General features: G+C 36.1%; 1 long non-coding RNA gene across 1 annotated transcript; it reads right to left on the bottom strand.

Moving 5' to 3' along the window:
• Positions 1-815: 815 nt before the first annotated feature.
• LOC127160356 (uncharacterized) lies at positions 816-3993 on the bottom strand. Its single transcript, XR_007826712.1, has 4 exons — positions 3785-3993; positions 3518-3619; positions 2554-2644; positions 816-1621 (listed from the first exon to the last, which is right to left on the bottom strand). It is a non-coding gene; the product is annotated as an uncharacterized LOC127160356 (long non-coding RNA).
• Positions 3994-18245: the final 14252 nt, after the last annotated feature.

Raw genomic sequence — 18245 nt, 5'->3', positions numbered from 1 at the left:
ATACTGATGTTTATGCTGTTGTTTTCCCTCCAAAACCACACATTTTTTTGTTTGGTATGTTCAACAAGCAAGCTTTTCTTTAAAGCTTCATAATAATGTAAAATGACTCTCTATAACGCTGGTAAATTCTCTCTGCAGTTTCAACATCAACCACCACTGAACAAACTACTACAACAGCCATGAAAACTGGTAAGTTTCTAATAATAGCTTTTATGGTTATCCTAGATTAAATCTGAGAAATGATTCCTTTATGAAAACTAAAACTGAAAAAGCCAGTGTGTAGAATTAATATGTTGGATTCAAAAGTTCAAAAATAGCTGGGAATTATTTTCAGTGTTTATTGGTACATCAATAACTCATAGTGGTAGTTCCTTAATGTAAGCAGTAAACACTGAGATTTTAACAAAGACAAGTCTCACACTGTAAAAAATGATTTGTTGACACAACTTGACTTAGTCAAGTCATTTTGTTGCATTGGCTTTGTTAAGTTTAACGAACACTAGGTGTTAAGTTTAGCAAACATTAGATGTTAAGTTCACTCAACTTATATGTAGTTGTTGAAATAACTTGCAGTAAATTGAGCCAACGTGCTGTATCAATTAATGAGCATTTAAATTTTTTAGTTAAGTCAACTGAAAAAAAAATTGGTTGAACTTAATTTTTCATGTTTTCACAACTATGAACCATGTCTAGTTGACATACATTATTAATCTTTCCTCAACATTATAACTTAACTATTTGAGTTTACTGGACTTTGACAAGTAGTTTTGGATATCTAGAACCTGATTTTTTAGGAAATCAACACAACTGCAAAATTGAAACTCACAGCATTTATTTTTAAACAGACACATTGCATCCAAAAACACAAACATAATAATTTTCTTGCATAGATAGAAAAACACTAAGAAAGAAAAAACTTCACATATACACAGCTCACACAAAAACATGCAAACTTCACACACCCATCTTAGTGCCAAAATAGTACAAATAACTCTCCTTGTCATTATCAGATATTTTCATAGCAGACACAAGTGTACATGAAGAATTCACAATAAGCTGTTAAAAATACTTCATATTAAACTGTTAAAAAACTGTAAATTCCCAACTGTAGGAACATGACAATGAAAGATGAAGCACTACAAGGTAACAAAAAAGAAGTCAGTTTAAAAAAAATAAAAAAATAAAAACAAGAATTCCAATGTTCGACTTAAAAAAAAATGAGATCTAAAACAACAATGTTCTTAAAGTTTAAACCAGTACAATGATTAAACAGTAGCATAAAGTAAAAAAAGATTTATTTCGTTTCTGTCTTATCACAGCAACTTGCTTTTCAAAGAGTGAACTCTTGCGGTACTAGAGTCTGATCTGACTCCAATGAACAGGTGCTGTATCACTTCAAAAGTGACTTTTAATTCCTTTGGATAGTCAAGGTTTAATACGTACACCAGGCCCATCAGGTTCAGAAAAGCATTAGGTATAATCACTCAGGTGACACATTACCACTTCTTTCTCAATCACCAGGGCAACGTCATAGAAGGCTGGGAGAGGTTTCATCACGTTTTCCGCAACAACTAGGATTCCAGTCACCACACACTTGATCCCATCCTCTTCAGTCACTGGGCTTCATAGAATGTAAACAAAACAAGGCACTATTACTTAAAAGCAAACAAACGTAGTCCCCAGACCCCTGCAGATTAGGAGATCTAATGTTCAGTTTCCCCTTAGGCTGCGTTAACACTAATGCATATTCATTTAAAACGCTTAATTTTTGCTAAGGTTACGCCTATAGTTTACACGGTTACACTTCATTTTGATAGTTCACTTTAGACATTCTACTAACTATAAGTAACTTTGCAACTACCTGTCAACTAATTCTCATTAGTCTGCAACTACGTCTACTAACTCTGAGAGCAGACTGTTAAGTTAGGTTTAGGGTTAGTAGAATAAGTTGACATATACTTGCAAAGTTTACAAGAGTGTTACAAGATATATTAAGCAAACAATCTACTAATACTCTAATGACTAGTTGACATGCTGTTGCAAAGTTACTTACTGTTAGTAGACTGTCTAAAGTGGACTATCAAAATAAAGTGTTACCGTTTACACTACTCTGGTGTTTTCAACCCTCAAAAATGGAGACTTTCAAAAACGCTGCAGACCCTGTTTTAGTTTGAAAACTCTGGGGTTGCATGTCAGTGTAAATGGACCAAAACGGAGACTTTTTAAAACGATGGCGTGGCTGCCCACATTTACTCTGCATATCCTTGATGATCGTGTAAACAATAACATCATGCTCATTGTTGTTCACCATAGATATGTATAGGTAGATTCCCCATTCGACCGCTTCAAGCACGTAGATCCGCCATCTAAATAATAGGGCATCTACCTGTACATAGCTATGATTGTACTTGCATGAATGGTCATGTGACATGCATTTTCAGTTGTGTAGTGTAGATGGAGATCAGTTCTGAAATGCAGCGAAAACACCAGTGTAGACGAGGATCGTTTTCATTTTAAAATGCCGTTTTAAGGGCCTTACATGTTTCAGCTTACCTTGCACATCTCTTAATGAATTTTGAAGGAGTCTCTTGCATGTACCACGGCAGGCCCAGCCATGCTGCTGTCCTCATCCTTTGGTTGTTGTCTGTAAAATATAGGATGGTTAAAGTACCAGCTTTATTTGTTCAATCCTTTGTTTTTCTTTATTCATTTATCTTTTCTCCCTCTCCCTCTGTTTTTGATGCTTTTTATGCATATACATTTGTTGTAAATAAATCACCAGTGATGTGATGCAACAACAGTTGTTTGTTACCTTCTTGTTCAGCACCAAAATAAGATTTAATAGTGGATGTACCGTGCACTTTGTAACACTTTAAAGGACTTAAAAGGACAGGTTACCAAAGATGATAACTGTCATTTACTCACTAACATGCCACTCCAAACACATGCTAAATTATTAATATCTTCATTCCATACAATGAAAATTATCAGTGTTAAGCTGTTAAGCTCTAAAAAGGACAAGTCAACACTAGAAAAAAAAGCAGTAAAAGTAGTGGATTAGTCATGTTGCCTATTTTAAAAGTTTTCTGATAATAACTGTGTAATGAACTGATCATATCAGATTTGATGTTACGATGACATAATACAACATCAAACCTCATTAGTTCTTATGTCATGACGTGATCAAAAGACTTGCAAGAATCAATGAGGTTTGATATTTATGTAGAAGCTAATACAATCAAACATTCTTGTAAACAAAGACTTTAATTTTTATGTTTTCATCATACAAAAATATTGTATGATTTTGAAAGTCTTGGAATATGATGCACAAATCATATAAGTTACTTTTTAGACACCTACTCTGAAGTCATTGTATGAAAAGATGTCACTATCACTAGTTTTATTATCCATAGAAGAAAAAAGATCATAGAGTTTTGGACAAACATGAAAGTGAGTAAATGATCACAGAATTGTCATTTTGGGGAGAGAAAGACTGCTTTAACATAAATAGACTCACATCCTTATCAAGGCTCTTCAATACTGAAGTCATATCTGGAATGTCCTCATCACGCTTTGACCTGAAAAACTGTATCAGCTTTGAGAGATGATCATCTTTGGCCTTCAAAAAACACAAGACACAAACCAGGTGAACTCTTTGCTGATCTATAAAAGCAAATATATTTACAAATTTAACAAAGATGCCAGGGTCTCAGTGACAGTCCTTAACAGTACTAAATTAAAACATAATGCAGGATATTTGTATTAAACACAAATATGGACTGACAGTGGTGTTTTAGATATTACTGGTCATTCGTGTTTCTAAGATAAAAAAATAAATAACGATAAGGAGATCCAATGAACACGCTCAAAAATCACTTATATAAAACTTTACACTGTTTTATCTATCTATCAACATTAACTTGATCCACAGTTGTGATAGTGATGGGTTCTTTTCCGTGACCCGGTGTTACGGTTTAACTGGTGACCGTGTTATCTGGTGACCTACTTCCTGGTTCAGGTCCTCCGTACCAGATGTGATGGAACGACAGTGGCAGATTCGCCGATTCTGAAAGCACAAACTGACGTGATATTAAGCTGTCTAATAAACGCACACTTGCTCATTACATGATTTTGGTATTCTTGTAAATATTACAAATTATTGGTATGATGGCCCGTAGCGGCGGAAATAAAAAAAAAGCTTGTTTGGCATGGGTTTCGAACATGCCCAAAATACAGTTGCACTGTGAGACGACAGTAATGAACGCACTGAGCTTTTTTTTTTTTTTTTCATTTTCGTATGATTAAACAGTACGATCATTTAGCCTACATGTCGACTGCGAGTACTTAAATATATTCACCAACAGAAAACAACGTTTATACTTTCAGAATTATTCTGCTAGTGAACACAAGTCACAAGTCTGCAGCTTTTCGACTGCAGAAAAGGCTCTTATATTTTATATACTGTTACAATCGAATAAAATACCACCTATTGAACGCAAATAACAAGTTTATAAAGTTTATAAAGTAAAGTAAAGTAAAAGTTTACGTTTATAAAGTAACATTTCTAAGCGGCGTTTAACTAGAATTTAACGTTATATGTCATTCACTACAATCAAGAAATCAAATCACAAGTTTCCGAAGTATTTCTTCTAGAAAAACAGCAAAACACCCACTGAGCAAAAGTACGTCCAAACGACGTCATTTCAACGTCTTTGTCGGACGTTGAAATGACCTCCCCTGAAGAGCCAGAATGAAAGTTTTTACAACGTCTTTTCATGACGTCTTCTGGACGTCCAATATTGACGTTCACAGGACGTCTCTAGAAGGTTAAAATTTAGTTCAGATCTGGTCATTGTGGACGTATTTTCAACGTCTTATAAGGTCAACTGCAGTCTCATTTAGATGTCATTTATACTGTTTCTGGACATAATATATACACTCTTAGGCTGCATTCAAGTAAAAATCATGTTTATTTTATTATAATTTTTATTTGTACTTGTAAACAAACTTACAGACACAGTGTACAAAAACCATGAAAACATTTATTTAAAATTTAATTAAAAATAAATATTAATTGTAATGAATGAGTAAAAGTACGTCCAAACGACGTCATTTCAACGTCTTTGTGGGACGTTGAAATGACGTCCCCTGAAAAGCCAGAATGAAAGTTTTTACAACGTCTTTTTATGACGTCTTCTGGACGTCCAATATTGACGTTCACAGGACGTCTCTAGAAGGTTAAAATTCAGTGGATAACAACAGTAACAAATAACATACAAAACATACATTATGTTCACCTTTTGGAGCTGAACTTGGGGGGAAAAAACGTCTTATTCTGACACAAGAGAAGGTTAAAACCTTCTGTACATACTATATACAATACATCTTTTCAACCACATTATAATCATTATTTCTGTGTAACAGACATTTAAGTAACACACTGTAAAAAGTGCTACACCCACAAAGTAGGTTTTATATACTTTAAATATTTGTAATCTAGTTTATTTTATTTGTTTTTTACTAAAAAGTCTCAGTATACTTCCTCTTTACTTAAAATATATCAGTTTTGTATATAACTATATATTGTAAATAAAACAAATTCAATTTATTCGGGGTACTTATTTGTATGTTGTTGTTGTGTACAAGAAATGTTATAAAAGTGAGTTGACATACACAATTTATTAGAGCAGCTGCCGATGTGGCAGGTGTGTTCATCAAACGTAAATATTTTAAATTTATTGTAAGTTGGCATTATCCCTTTTTCACTGGCGGGGACTTTCCCAGGCAGATGCAGCATTTTGCTCGGCTGTTGTTCGCTGCAGCGATCTGAATTTCAGGGACTGATTAACACGGTAAGTTGAGCAATTTAACCGAATGATTGGTGATGTAAAGTCACGCGAAATCGCTTACTCCACTAGGGAGCTGAGGTTAGGTTTGCAAATTGTACTGTAGAGCTAGCTATCCTGCACACATAGCAAGCTAAGATGGCTGCACAGTGTAGAAGCAGTGTGGTCTTGCAACTATCGGCAGACAACGGCGGTTGATACCGTGTTGTTAATATGAAGTTAAATAAGTGCTGTAGTCATGTCTACTATGTGTTTCAAGGCTACTTTGGTTTTAATTTTACCAATAATACCACTTCTAATCGTAAGTTAGCGTTACTTTAAACTAGCGTAGAACTAATGTTAACGTGTTTTGTCTAGGACGTTTGCTTTACCGTTTAATGTCAAATATTAGTTTAAGTAAACGCTAACTAAAGATTAAAAGTAATATTATTGTTAAAATTAAATCCAAAGTAGCATTTGTTTAATTTCATATTAATGGTCTCATCATCGCCACTGTTACAACATTTAGGATGGACGTGTTTGAAAACGCAGATACGTAGGTAATAATTAGTTGCACAAATGCCCTCAGTTATATTTTTAGATTGCACAAATTTAAATTACAGGGTCAAATGCAATCGAAACGGTCGCAATTTCGAGCCTTCAGGCAGTAGTTGTGCGGGCAAATAAGGAAAAGTAAGCTGTGGTGTTTTATGGACAACAGGCAAAACGAGCTGGAATTTGACAGGATTCTGTAATCAGAGATTATGTTAGTATACTTTCGCATTACTAAAGCAGATGCACAGATTTGACTGTAGAGATGTATGCTTATGTAGTCTGTCTGATTTTTAGAGATTTGATTGGTTTTTAATGCTGCATAGTCAATTAATGATATATTGTTGTTTGAAAAAACCCTAAAACTATTTCTAACCTTTTGCTTAAATAAGTTAAATTTACCACAACTTTTTAACCTTATTCTAACATGCATTTTCCTGATCTTTAGATACCCAAGCACTTTTGTTACCTGGGGTCTTCAAGCTTCACATTCAGGTAAGAAAAACTTCAGAATAGATACAGTTACATATATTCCCAGGTAAGTAAAACTTAAGTAAAATAGCAAACAATAGTGTGGGCTCCATACAATTAGGCAGATATGATCACCTTTTTGTCTCCTCCTCCCCACAACAAACAGTAAAAAACACCTAATAGAGCAGTTACTTACTATCAGTCAGTCTTTCTCTGAGGCAGTTTGGTAAGATGTCAGTTCCCACTAACATTTACTCAACTTTTTTTCTGTCATATTTTAAGATCCTGACATATGATGACTAAAATCCTTAATCAAGTTAAATATACTGTACAACTAAAAACTAACAGGCTTTAAAAAGTGTATCATAAAAATTAAATTGGAGAAAAAGTCCATTAAATGTGGCTTCGGCAGACAACCACAACACTGATGCCTGCACATAGGGGATGCTATAATTGACAGGTGACCAAAATGTAATGGACCATTACACTGAATAAAATGACAGATTTCTTTCAAATTTGGTCTTGTTGAAAACACTTGGAATAATGTACGTACACAGCTCAAAGTATATAACTGTTTTTTTGTAGACATTTTAATACAAAAAGTTACATATTGCTTTAAATTATTAATGTGGGTTAATAGTCTTGGCATGAACCTGAGGGGTTTTATTCTTGTATCATTCTTATCCTTAACATTTGTAAACAAATGGTGTGCCTTCACTATTGTAACTGCAAAGTTTACCTAAGATGTCATTACTTTGCCTTTCATTTCCTCTCTAATTTATGTAGGCTCAGGTAAAAATGAGTTGGCAATGCAAAAGATGCAGTGACCGCTTGCCTACCAGAAGTGACATTTTGAAACATTATAGACTCCATCATGGAACCTTCAGCCATAGTCATTCATTACCATGCATATACTTGGAATGTCCATGTTCTTTCAAAACTTGGAGTGGTTTGCATTCACATTTGTCTCGATGCCATGTGGAAAGTCAGACACAAAGACCTGAGATTGTCCTGTCCTTTACATGCCTGGTGTGTAGGACACAAGGGTTTCCAACAGAGAGAGAATATTTTGCACATGTTGGCCATCACCTTAAAAGTAATGAGACTGTTGAGTGTGTGTTTGAAGGGTGTGATTTTCAAACCAATATTTGGAACGTTTACAGCACACAAACACAGGAAGCACACTCCTCATATTCTGAGTGATTTTAAAGGAGCTGTTCTTATGGAAAAGACAAATGAGAAACCAACTTTTGAACCTGATAACACTGGAGCCACCCATGATGAGAATATGGATGAAGGTAGTGGAGAAGGAACCAGCTCAGGTGCACATTCTGTGGAAAAGGATGACAGGCACTTAATTGTGGACCATATAGCTTCTTTCCTGCTCAAACTGGAAAGTGTGCATAATGTCTCAAACAGGTGTATTGATGAATTAATAGATGAGATGCAGTTTGTGTCATCAGCATCCATACCAATTATCAGAGACTTTGTTGAATCACACTTGAAGAAGAATAATTGTGTGATTGATAACACAGTTGTCACATCTTTATTTGAGGAGTTAAATGAATCCAGCCCCATAAGCATGGCTTTTGATAAGGCTGGCCCGCTGTCGTCAGCTTTCAAAAGGAGACGGTACTTTCTACAAAGGTTTAACGTTGTAGAGCCAGTTGAATATATTCTTGATCCAAACGAAAATAAGAGTTTTCAGTATGTTCCGATCCTTGAATCATTGAAACAAATTTTAAACAGTGAAGATATCAGAGAGAAGTTCCTCACAGATGATGGACACACAGGTATTCCTGCACAGTACAGATCATTCCGTGATGGTGCCATTTATAGAGAGAGTGATTTCTATTCTGAAGAGCAGAGAATCTGTATATTCCTTTATGTAGATGATTTTGAGGTATGTAATCCCTTAGGAACATCTCGAAGAAAACATAAGATAACAGCCGTGTACTGGATATTGGGAAATATCCAATCCTGTTTTCGGTCCACACTAACTTCAGTGTATCTTGCACTTTTGTGCAAAGCTAATGATATTAAAAGATTTGGCTATGCAGAGGTTCTCAAGCCCCTCTTGGATGACATAGCTATACTGGAACAGGATGGTATTTTGGTTCCTGTCCTTGGGAAAACTGTCAGAGGGACTGTCTACTGTGTAGTTGCCGACAATCTTGGCGCACATTCAGTTGCTGGCCTTGTTGAAAGTTTCTCAGGACCATACATTTGCAGGTTCTGTCTAGGAGAGCACACTGACTTTCAAGAAAAGGAAGTGAGATCAGGTGCTTTTCACATCCGGACAAAGGAGGATTATTCTGTTCATGTTAAGACTCTACAAGCAAACCCTGCACTACCCCACTGCTTTGGTGTGAAAAGGCCTTGCCCACTGACAGAGAAACTAAGCCATTTTCATATGGTTGAGGGCTATCCGCCTGATATTTTGCACGACCTTTTTGAGGGGGTTATTCCCATGGAATTAGCACTGTGCTTTAGTGATTTCATAGCTAAAAAGTACATCACACTTGACGAGCTTAACAACACAATCAAATCATTTCCTTACAAGTGGGGAGATAAGACAGACAGTCCACAGCCCATTCCCATTGCATTCTCCTCTCGAAAAAGTATCGGAGGAAATGCCCACGAAAACTGGACCCTCATCAGACTGCTCCCACTAATGATAGGACACAAGATACCACTGAATGATCCTGCATGGAATGTAATCATGTGTCTTAAAGACATAGTTGAACTTGTGGTTGCACCAACCCAAACTGAAGCAAGTTTGTCATATCTTGACACAAAGATTTCTGAGCATCGACTTAGATTACTTGCTGCGTTTCCTCAGGTTAAGTTGCTCCCCAAACACCACTACCTGGAGCACTATCCAGCACTCATTAAAGCGTTTGGACCTGTCATTGCACTTTGGACGATGCGATTCGAGGGAAAACATCGTTATTTCAAACAAATTGTAAGACATACAGGGAATTTCAAAAATGTACTATTTTCCCTTGCAACCAAGCATCAGTTGATGATTGCACATCATCTGCATGCAACTACCACAGTTCCCACGTTCAGTACTGCCAGAGTATCCCAAGTGCCCGTAGCTGTTTTGCATTCAAATGTACAGAATGCAATAAAAAGAGTGTCTCCAGGTCAGACTACTGTACATCTTTCCAACACTGTGTCAGTTTATGGAACTACATACTCTAAAGGCATGATTTTGGCCTATGGGTCTACTGCAGGACTCCCAGACTTTATTGAAGTTCTTCAGATAGTAATTTTGAGAGACAAGGTCCATTTCATTGCTAAAGTATTCATTTCCTGGTATGATGAGCACTTTCGATCGTTTGAGCTGGAGAGCACAGAGCTTGTAGTTTTTGTGGAACAGAAGGATCTCACTGATGTATGTCCGCTCTCAGACTACAAGGTTGCAGGAAGGCGTATGGTGACACTGAAGCGCCATATTTGTCTTGAATAGATACATGTTTCATATACCGTTTGGTATAATTCAGGTGGTACTGATGTATGCAATAGAATGCTTGCTAAACAATGCCAGACTGAATGTAAACTAATATGTTGTTCTGTAATCTTTTTTAAGGCTACATCATCAAAATGGAGGCAGCTGTAAAATTTCGAGTCATCCTTGACCATGACATAAAGAAACTTTGTCTTCCTGGAATGCCACATACAGTTAAAGACTTGGAAGCAACAATAAAACAAACATATGGGATCTCAATGGACATAAGCCTTCAGCGCAAAGACCAAGATTTTGATGACTTTGTTACTTTAAGTTCAATTGATGACCTGAAGGATAGGGACACACTGAAGGTAGTGTATGTTCCACCTGTCATTTTGTTTACAAATGCTGACGTTCCTGAGCTCCCAACAGAAGATTGCTCTGTCTCCAGATCAGTGTCAGAAAATGACTCTGTGTCTCTACCATCAACATCAAGTGGGTCCATGTCTGCTGAATCTGATGAGACTATAATACTCAGTCCCCGTAGCACTGGAATGCACAAGCCATGGCCAACTGAATTTCCTATTCCAAAGTTTTCATATAACACTGAACTAGTGCTTCAAAAAGGCAATGAAAACTACCTCAGAGATGGTTCCCTTTTGTGCAAAGAGAAGTCTTACCCTGGCGTTAAGTCCAACATTCTGGAGTGTTTAGCTGAGCTCATCTTTTCTTACACTCCCTACCCAAGTGATGCACAGCGATGTGCAGTCGCAGAGGCTCTCATAAAAAAGAACCCATGTTTGAAGGAGCCAGGCTCCTTCAATGGTCTCTATGGATGGCAGCAGAGCCTTAAGTATAAAGTAGGAAACTACCGAAGCAAACTTCGGGTGCATGGGATTCCAGAAGTCTTGGTGAACTCTCTAAAGCGCAAATGTTCTGAAGACAAGCAACCAGCAAAGAATATAAAAAAACCCCGAAAAGCTGAGGTAAACTACCTGCCTCCTCACCCAGCTGGGGAAACAGAAGATTCCCTTGAGAGTAACAGGCTGGAGTTGATTTCTGAGACAAAGAAAAAGAATAACAGCAGAGTTATAAATGAGATGATGTCAAGAACCTTCAGTTTGAGAAGACAGGAGATTGTAGGTCAAGCCCCAAGTGTTGCAGAACTTCTAGAGAGATGGCCTGCCCTCTTTGAACCATCACAGGTAAGGTAAACTCAGCAAAGTTGACTAGCTAAAATCCAATTCTTTGGCATCTACTGGTATGGCTAAAAATACAGTGCAGTATGCACAAAACTTTCTTCACCATCAGACCCTGTTTCTTTTATGCTGTGCCACATTCAGTTGAATTTCACATTGCTCAATTATGGTAAATGGCCGGTAGTTGTGAAGACAGGGCACATAAGGCAACAAACTTGACCAAAGATTAAATTTCATTCTTGCATTTTTCATGCTTAAAAATAACTATATAGTGAATATGTACCTTTACTGCTTGACACTGTCCATGATTTTCTTTTGATTGAAAACTGATTTGTATCCAAAACTCTCATGTTGTTTAAATCACAGAAAAAATATATCTCTTTTGGTATGTAACTAAGATGGTATACTTCTCTTTACAGATCTGTGAAGAGTTTCTGAGAATCAGTGGCATATCACTTGAGTCGACATTTATGTCACAGTTGGACAGGCAAACTCCAAAGCTGTTGTCACTTTTCAACGCAAAAGGAGGAGCCGTCGGTCAAAGAATCAAGTCCCAAATGATGACACTTATCCAGGTGAGAGGAAAAAATGGTCTTATGTAAAACATTTTCCATCCAAAATGTATTCTCTATCATGTAGTCATCAATATTTCACCGTGTTCCTAATTGGAAGGATGGTGGTGTCTGTGTATCTGCAGCATATGTTGAAATCTACTGAGCCAATTGTTATGACACATGGTGAGCACATTCATACTACCCAGAGACTGATCATAACACCCTAAATTGTCAGACCCCCCACCTCTCATTCTATAAAAGACAACTACATGTAAGGCACTGTTCTAAGAGTAGCATAGTTTAAGGGGATAGTTAGCCCCAAAGTTAGTTACAGTGAGTTAACATGACCTTGCTATTATGATGATCTAGTGTGAAAATGTATGCCCAAACATTCAGTGAAGTTACACTTCCTCTGTGTACTCCAGGACTGTTCTTTTTGTTAATAGACATGCTGGCTGCATATGTATGTAAGTGTATACGTAATGCAATTCCCTTGTCACCATTTTCCAAGACTGTGCCTTGCTCCTAAGCAGTCTCTTTACACATAAAAGGTCCACTAAAACATGTTTAAGAAAGCATTTGAGGTGAGAAATAGACAATGTACTAATAGAAGCTTGATACATATTGATGAACACAGCCTACTTGGACAGTTAAATCTCAATTTTGTGAACTGTCCCCCTTGACTTTTTTGAGTAAACAACTTCCACATATGTTTTTTTGTTTTTTGTTTTTTTTGAGATGCTGGTGATAGCGTGAGATCTTGTAGTACAGTGGTGTATGTATAGTAGGACCTTTAACAGCAATCTGACATCAGGCTATGAATTTTGATCAGATTTTACTTTTTAACAGGATCCATCTGCCTCTGTGGAGAAAAGGAGAGAAGTGGTCCTGAGATGCCTGATTGAGTACATGGGGGAGAGACAGGAAGACCTCATCAGTGTCCACCACGTATGTATTGGGCTTAAAGCTACTTGTCTATTTTTCTGTTTGTATGTATTCATACTGTGAGGCACATATATTCATCTCATTACCTGTTTGTCTGACCAAACTCTTGATTCTTTTTTTGTCTCCACCAATAGAGTCGTGATGAAACAGAGGTGCACGCTGAGCTTGGCAGTTGCCCACTGAAAATTTACTTGTGCCATCAGCCCGACACGATTGGGATCATCATAGAAGGACAGCCCGTGGTCAGAGGTGTGCCAAACCTGTCGAAAGCATGCTGCCTCCTGTTTGGACTTACATATGCCCTCGACCTCAAGTATCCCTCAAAAATGGTGTATACTTTTGAGATATATCAGAGGCTCTTTGTGGGATTGGACCCCATGCGTCCTAAGCCATCATCCAAGTATGCAAATCTCCTTACCAAGTTGTCTTAGACTATTTCTCAGTGGCATCTGGCATTTTTTGCCATCATTTGAAAAATGCAGTCACTTTGGTAGGTGAGTTTGCTAAATGCCAAAATAAACGTACTGTAACATAATCAGATAATTTGATAATCTTCAGGGTGATATAAATATTTGTCTCTGAATTTTACCAGTATTTTGATTTGAAATAATTAGTCTTACAGATTTCTTTTGTTTGTTTTTGACCTTAAGACTCATTTGACAGGTACAAGTTGCTCAGGTAATATAATTTCCATGGTTATTTTCCTTTTTTGTTCATTGTTCAGTGCCTTAATTAATGTGGACTTTGGCCTGTGTTCTGTGCCGATTATCACCTCATGAGGTAAATACTCAACAGTGTTGTGTGCACAATTTGGAAGTTCTTAAAAATAATAGTTGGTCAAACTATAGAAATACTGTAATAATTTTTGACATTGCAGTTCCAGTGTGGTACAATGTGATGTTATTTCTCACATTTACCTTTATCTAAACATTGCAGATTGGGCAGTTTGGATATTTTACTTATCCAACAGGTTGAAAATACACTTACTGTATACAGTGTTTGTTTTATATTATTGTGTACATTTGCGGCCACATTTATTGGCTGTTTTGTAGTCCCTGTTAAAAGTGACACTGGTTGACATTAAATAAATGTTATTGTCTTCAATCTATCTTCCCATCTTTTTCTTCTTCAATTTAATTTGTAATTGTTATTGACAAAGTCTGTTTATGTAAAGTTAATCACTGTAGTACTTAGACTATATAGCCATTTAGATTTTTTTCTGAGGTTATAGGCAGGACTCAATTAAAATGTTTATTCACATATGATTAGGTTAATTTTACTAAGAACATAAAGTTCATAAAACCTAATTAAAATGAGTACAGGTTACTTGTAGCAACCCATAAATAAGTTACCTGTACCAATAAAAGTAGGTTTATCTAACTGAGTAATACTAGTACTATTAGTTATCTCAACTTGATTTTGTTGTGTTTGTATTAAGTAATGTTACAGTGTTTATTACACTTAAAAAAGGCTGCAAGTTGACTCAACTTAAAACATCCCATGCAGCCACTTGCCTCACTTTTTATAAGTTGGATCTAGGTATTACTTTTTACAGTCCATTACAATGGAAGTTTAATTTCATAAAGTTCAAAACGCACCTAATTTTTTTTGCATTTTGTCTTTTTCAGTTGAATAAAAGACTATTTTCCCTATATATTTAATCACTGAGGATTTCTTAAGAAAAGTTTAAAATTCTCGTCTCGTTCTCGTGAACCCAGTCTCATGTCATCTCGTGGGATAAGTGTCTCATCACATCCCTAATATATATATATATATATCTGTTCTGAATGCCAATTAATTTAAATGATTTAGAAAAGTAAATTACATGTTTACATTGTTTATAATGTTTGTTAAGTTTATTAACATTTGTTTTATTTATCAGTATTTACATTATTTCTGAAAGTAACAGTAAAATGTGCCTTATACACCAATGCAACTTATGCATGTTTTTTTTCCTGACCTGGTGTAACTGTCTGGAAAATATGGTAAATTAGGCCTATATTGTGCTGTATTATTAAACAGTTCATATAAAATAGGGACCATTTGCACCAATAAAACAATCATATTATGTTCATTATACTCCCATCCACAATAACTTTAGCCTTAAACACTGTTATATTTATGAGGGGGTCCTTGGAAAATCTTCTTCCCTGCAAGAGGTCCCTGGCTCCAAAAACCCATGTGCTAGTGGACAGGCCTCCATATACAGCAGAGGGTCTGGTGTGGCAGGTGGAACTTCTGTCCAGGTTGACAAAACATCTCATCTTGTCTTCATGAACTGCCCTGAAAACAAAATAAATGAAATATAAACGATTATTATAACTACAAATACGGCATCACAATGCTCATTATGACCTCTTTCGTAAACATATGATCAGAAAATACTGCCAGACTGATATTTAGTCTTTAGTGAATTTAGTGAAAGTCTATTTTACTACAAGAACACATACTTAACACAAGATAAAGTTTTGAAAATCTTACATTATTGTGAAGTTACGTGTTTTAGTGACTAATTTAGACAATTAAAAGTGATCAACATAAATTTACCTCAGACTGTAACTTCACTGACCACTTTACGCGCAAATTAACCAACAGGGAGATATAAATATTACAAAAAGTTGAATCTGAAATCGTCATAACACAGAACAAAATACATCTAAATTGAAATTTAACATTAGATTGACAAAACGACGAATAAAGGTACATTTATATCGCTTACCTTCGGCTTAGCACCCGTCCGTCTCTCAGATGACCGTTAGAGACCGTTACTGTTTAAATTTCCAAATAGCTGCATTGCGTTGTGAAGGCTGTTTGTTGGTCAGGTTGGGTCCCATCCTCTGTAGGTTTAATAAAGTGTCTTTAACGTAGAATTAAATAAATTACACGACGGATCTATCGTGGTGGTTATATCTTCAGTCTTTGGTAATACACAATATCAATATCTTCCGTCTTCGCGGCTGCTTGCGCCATCACGTTTACGTCACTACGTTAATGCCCTCATGCGAGCGCACGTTTAAATAGAGATCTATTTATTAAATTAAATTTAAATTAATTTATTAAATACATAAGTATTATTAAAATATACAATAAACAATAATATTGTGTTAATATTCTGTATTATTATTAAATATTTAAATATATTTATCTATTATATTTAAATCTCTTTACATCTATTTAACTTAAACTTTAACTTAATCACACATAGATGTAAGCGGCTGTTTATCAATGTCCCAGTGAAAAATACTACACATAAAAAAATAAATAATATTAATAATATTAATAAAATAATTAAATGGCCGCATTATGTTACTATCATGATGTTTTTATACAAATATTACACTGTTTTAACACATAAATGTTTTATAAAAATGATATTTAATTTTTTTTTTTTTTCAGAACTTTGTCATGTTTAATTGTATAAAAAGTTCTCAAGTCGATTTCCTGAACCTGTTCTGCACGTTCTACAGACGTCCAGGAAAACCCCTTCATATACGTTCAAATTTTGAACTGCATATCTACGTCCAAGGGACGTCGTAGTCCGACGTCCAGATACCGTACTGGATTTGCACGTCGTGCGGAAGTACAAATGTGGTCCTGACCGACCGACGCAATATAGACATGATCTGCACGTCGGGTGGACGTCTCATGTTTGTTGGGACAATGTGGAAATAACGTCAAGTTTTTATATTAATTAAAGGAGACATCAGCTAGTCTCTGAAGAAAATGTATCATGTTTTTACTATAGTAAATATAGTTTAACGATAGCGTTTGTAATTAAACCACAGTAGCCACAAATTTACAGTTGTCTGAGACTCCGTTGAAGGTACTTTAACATCATAAACCATAAAATGTAATATACTTTTGCTTTAATATTAGTTTTCATAACAAGTAAACACAGGTCACAAGTTAACACGGGCATATTTTCTTGATTCAGCCAGTTGCGTAATGCTGCCGAGAGTAAAATCCTACCTGAATCTCGAAATCCGTGGCTGAATTAGCGCAGTTTGATAGCTCAGCGCGTTCATTACTGTCGTCTCACAGTGCGACTGTATTTTGGGCATGTTCGAAACCCATGCCAAACAAGCTTTTTTTTTTTTATTTCCGCCGCTACGGGCCATCATACCAATAATTTGTAATATTTACAAGAATACCAAAATCATGTAATGAGCAAGTGTGCGTTTATTAGACAGCTTAATATCACGTCAGTTTGTGCTTTCAGAATCGGCGAATCTGCCACTGTCGTTCCATCACATCTGGTACGGAGGACCTGAACCAGGAAGTTGGTCACCAGCAGTGTTGCCAACTATTTTCAATGGAAAGTAGCTAAAGTCTGCTCGAAAAGTTGCCAAATGTCGCTAGACGACCTCATGCGTATATTTGCATATTGATGACGTAATTACGTCGTATTTGCATTCTGCGTGTTTTCCCTAATCCTTCTTCACGTGTCCAATATAAAACTGTTATCAATTGCGTTACATATTCTGTCAGACAACACAACGGAACTTATTAACCAGCAGTTACATCCTCTGCAATGAAATAATTCCGGAATCCGGATTTATAACTGCGTTGGACAAAATCACTACTGTAGGTAAGTTAAAGACAGCATATGTGTTGTGATATTATCAGTTATATTTACAAGTAAAATGAAAATAGATATAATTAATGCCACAGAATGCTTTCCTTATTCTCCCACACAGCGTTTGGCCTATTTGTAAATTTACAAACGAAGTTGACATGCTCTCGCGTATGAACAGGCAGCATCTGTGGTGGGGGACAGCGCCGGTGTTACGGTTTAACTGGTGACCGTGTTATCTGGGTGACCAACTTCCTGGTTCAGGTCCTCCGCGCCAGATGTGATGAAACGACAGTGGCAGATTCGCGATTCTGAAAGCACAAACTAACCTGATATTAAGCTGTCTAATAAACGCACGCTTGCTCATTACATGATTTTGGTATTCTTGTAAAGATTACAAATTATTGGTATGATGGCTAGCGGCGGAAATAAAAAAAAAAAGCTTGTTTCGTAGGGTTTGAACAAGCACTCAATAGTCAAACAAGTCTTAATGAAGTGAGACACTGACTCCTTTCAATGAATGTTTTTTTTTTGTTTGTTTGTTTGTTTAAATGAATATGTTTTTAAAAGACTTAAGCAATGAACAGTTTGTCAAACCCACTAGTAAATTATGTTATTTAGTTTAGTTTTCTAATCTTTTTCTCCAGAATCGTGATCTCCAAATTATTAAAA

The sequence above is a fragment of the Labeo rohita genome, unplaced genomic scaffold (genome assembly GCF_022985175.1).
Source record: "Labeo rohita strain BAU-BD-2019 unplaced genomic scaffold, IGBB_LRoh.1.0 scaffold_336, whole genome shotgun sequence".
In the NCBI taxonomy this organism is placed as follows: Eukaryota; Metazoa; Chordata; class Actinopteri; order Cypriniformes; family Cyprinidae; genus Labeo; species Labeo rohita.
This window is presented reverse-complemented; position numbering and strand designations above follow the sequence as displayed.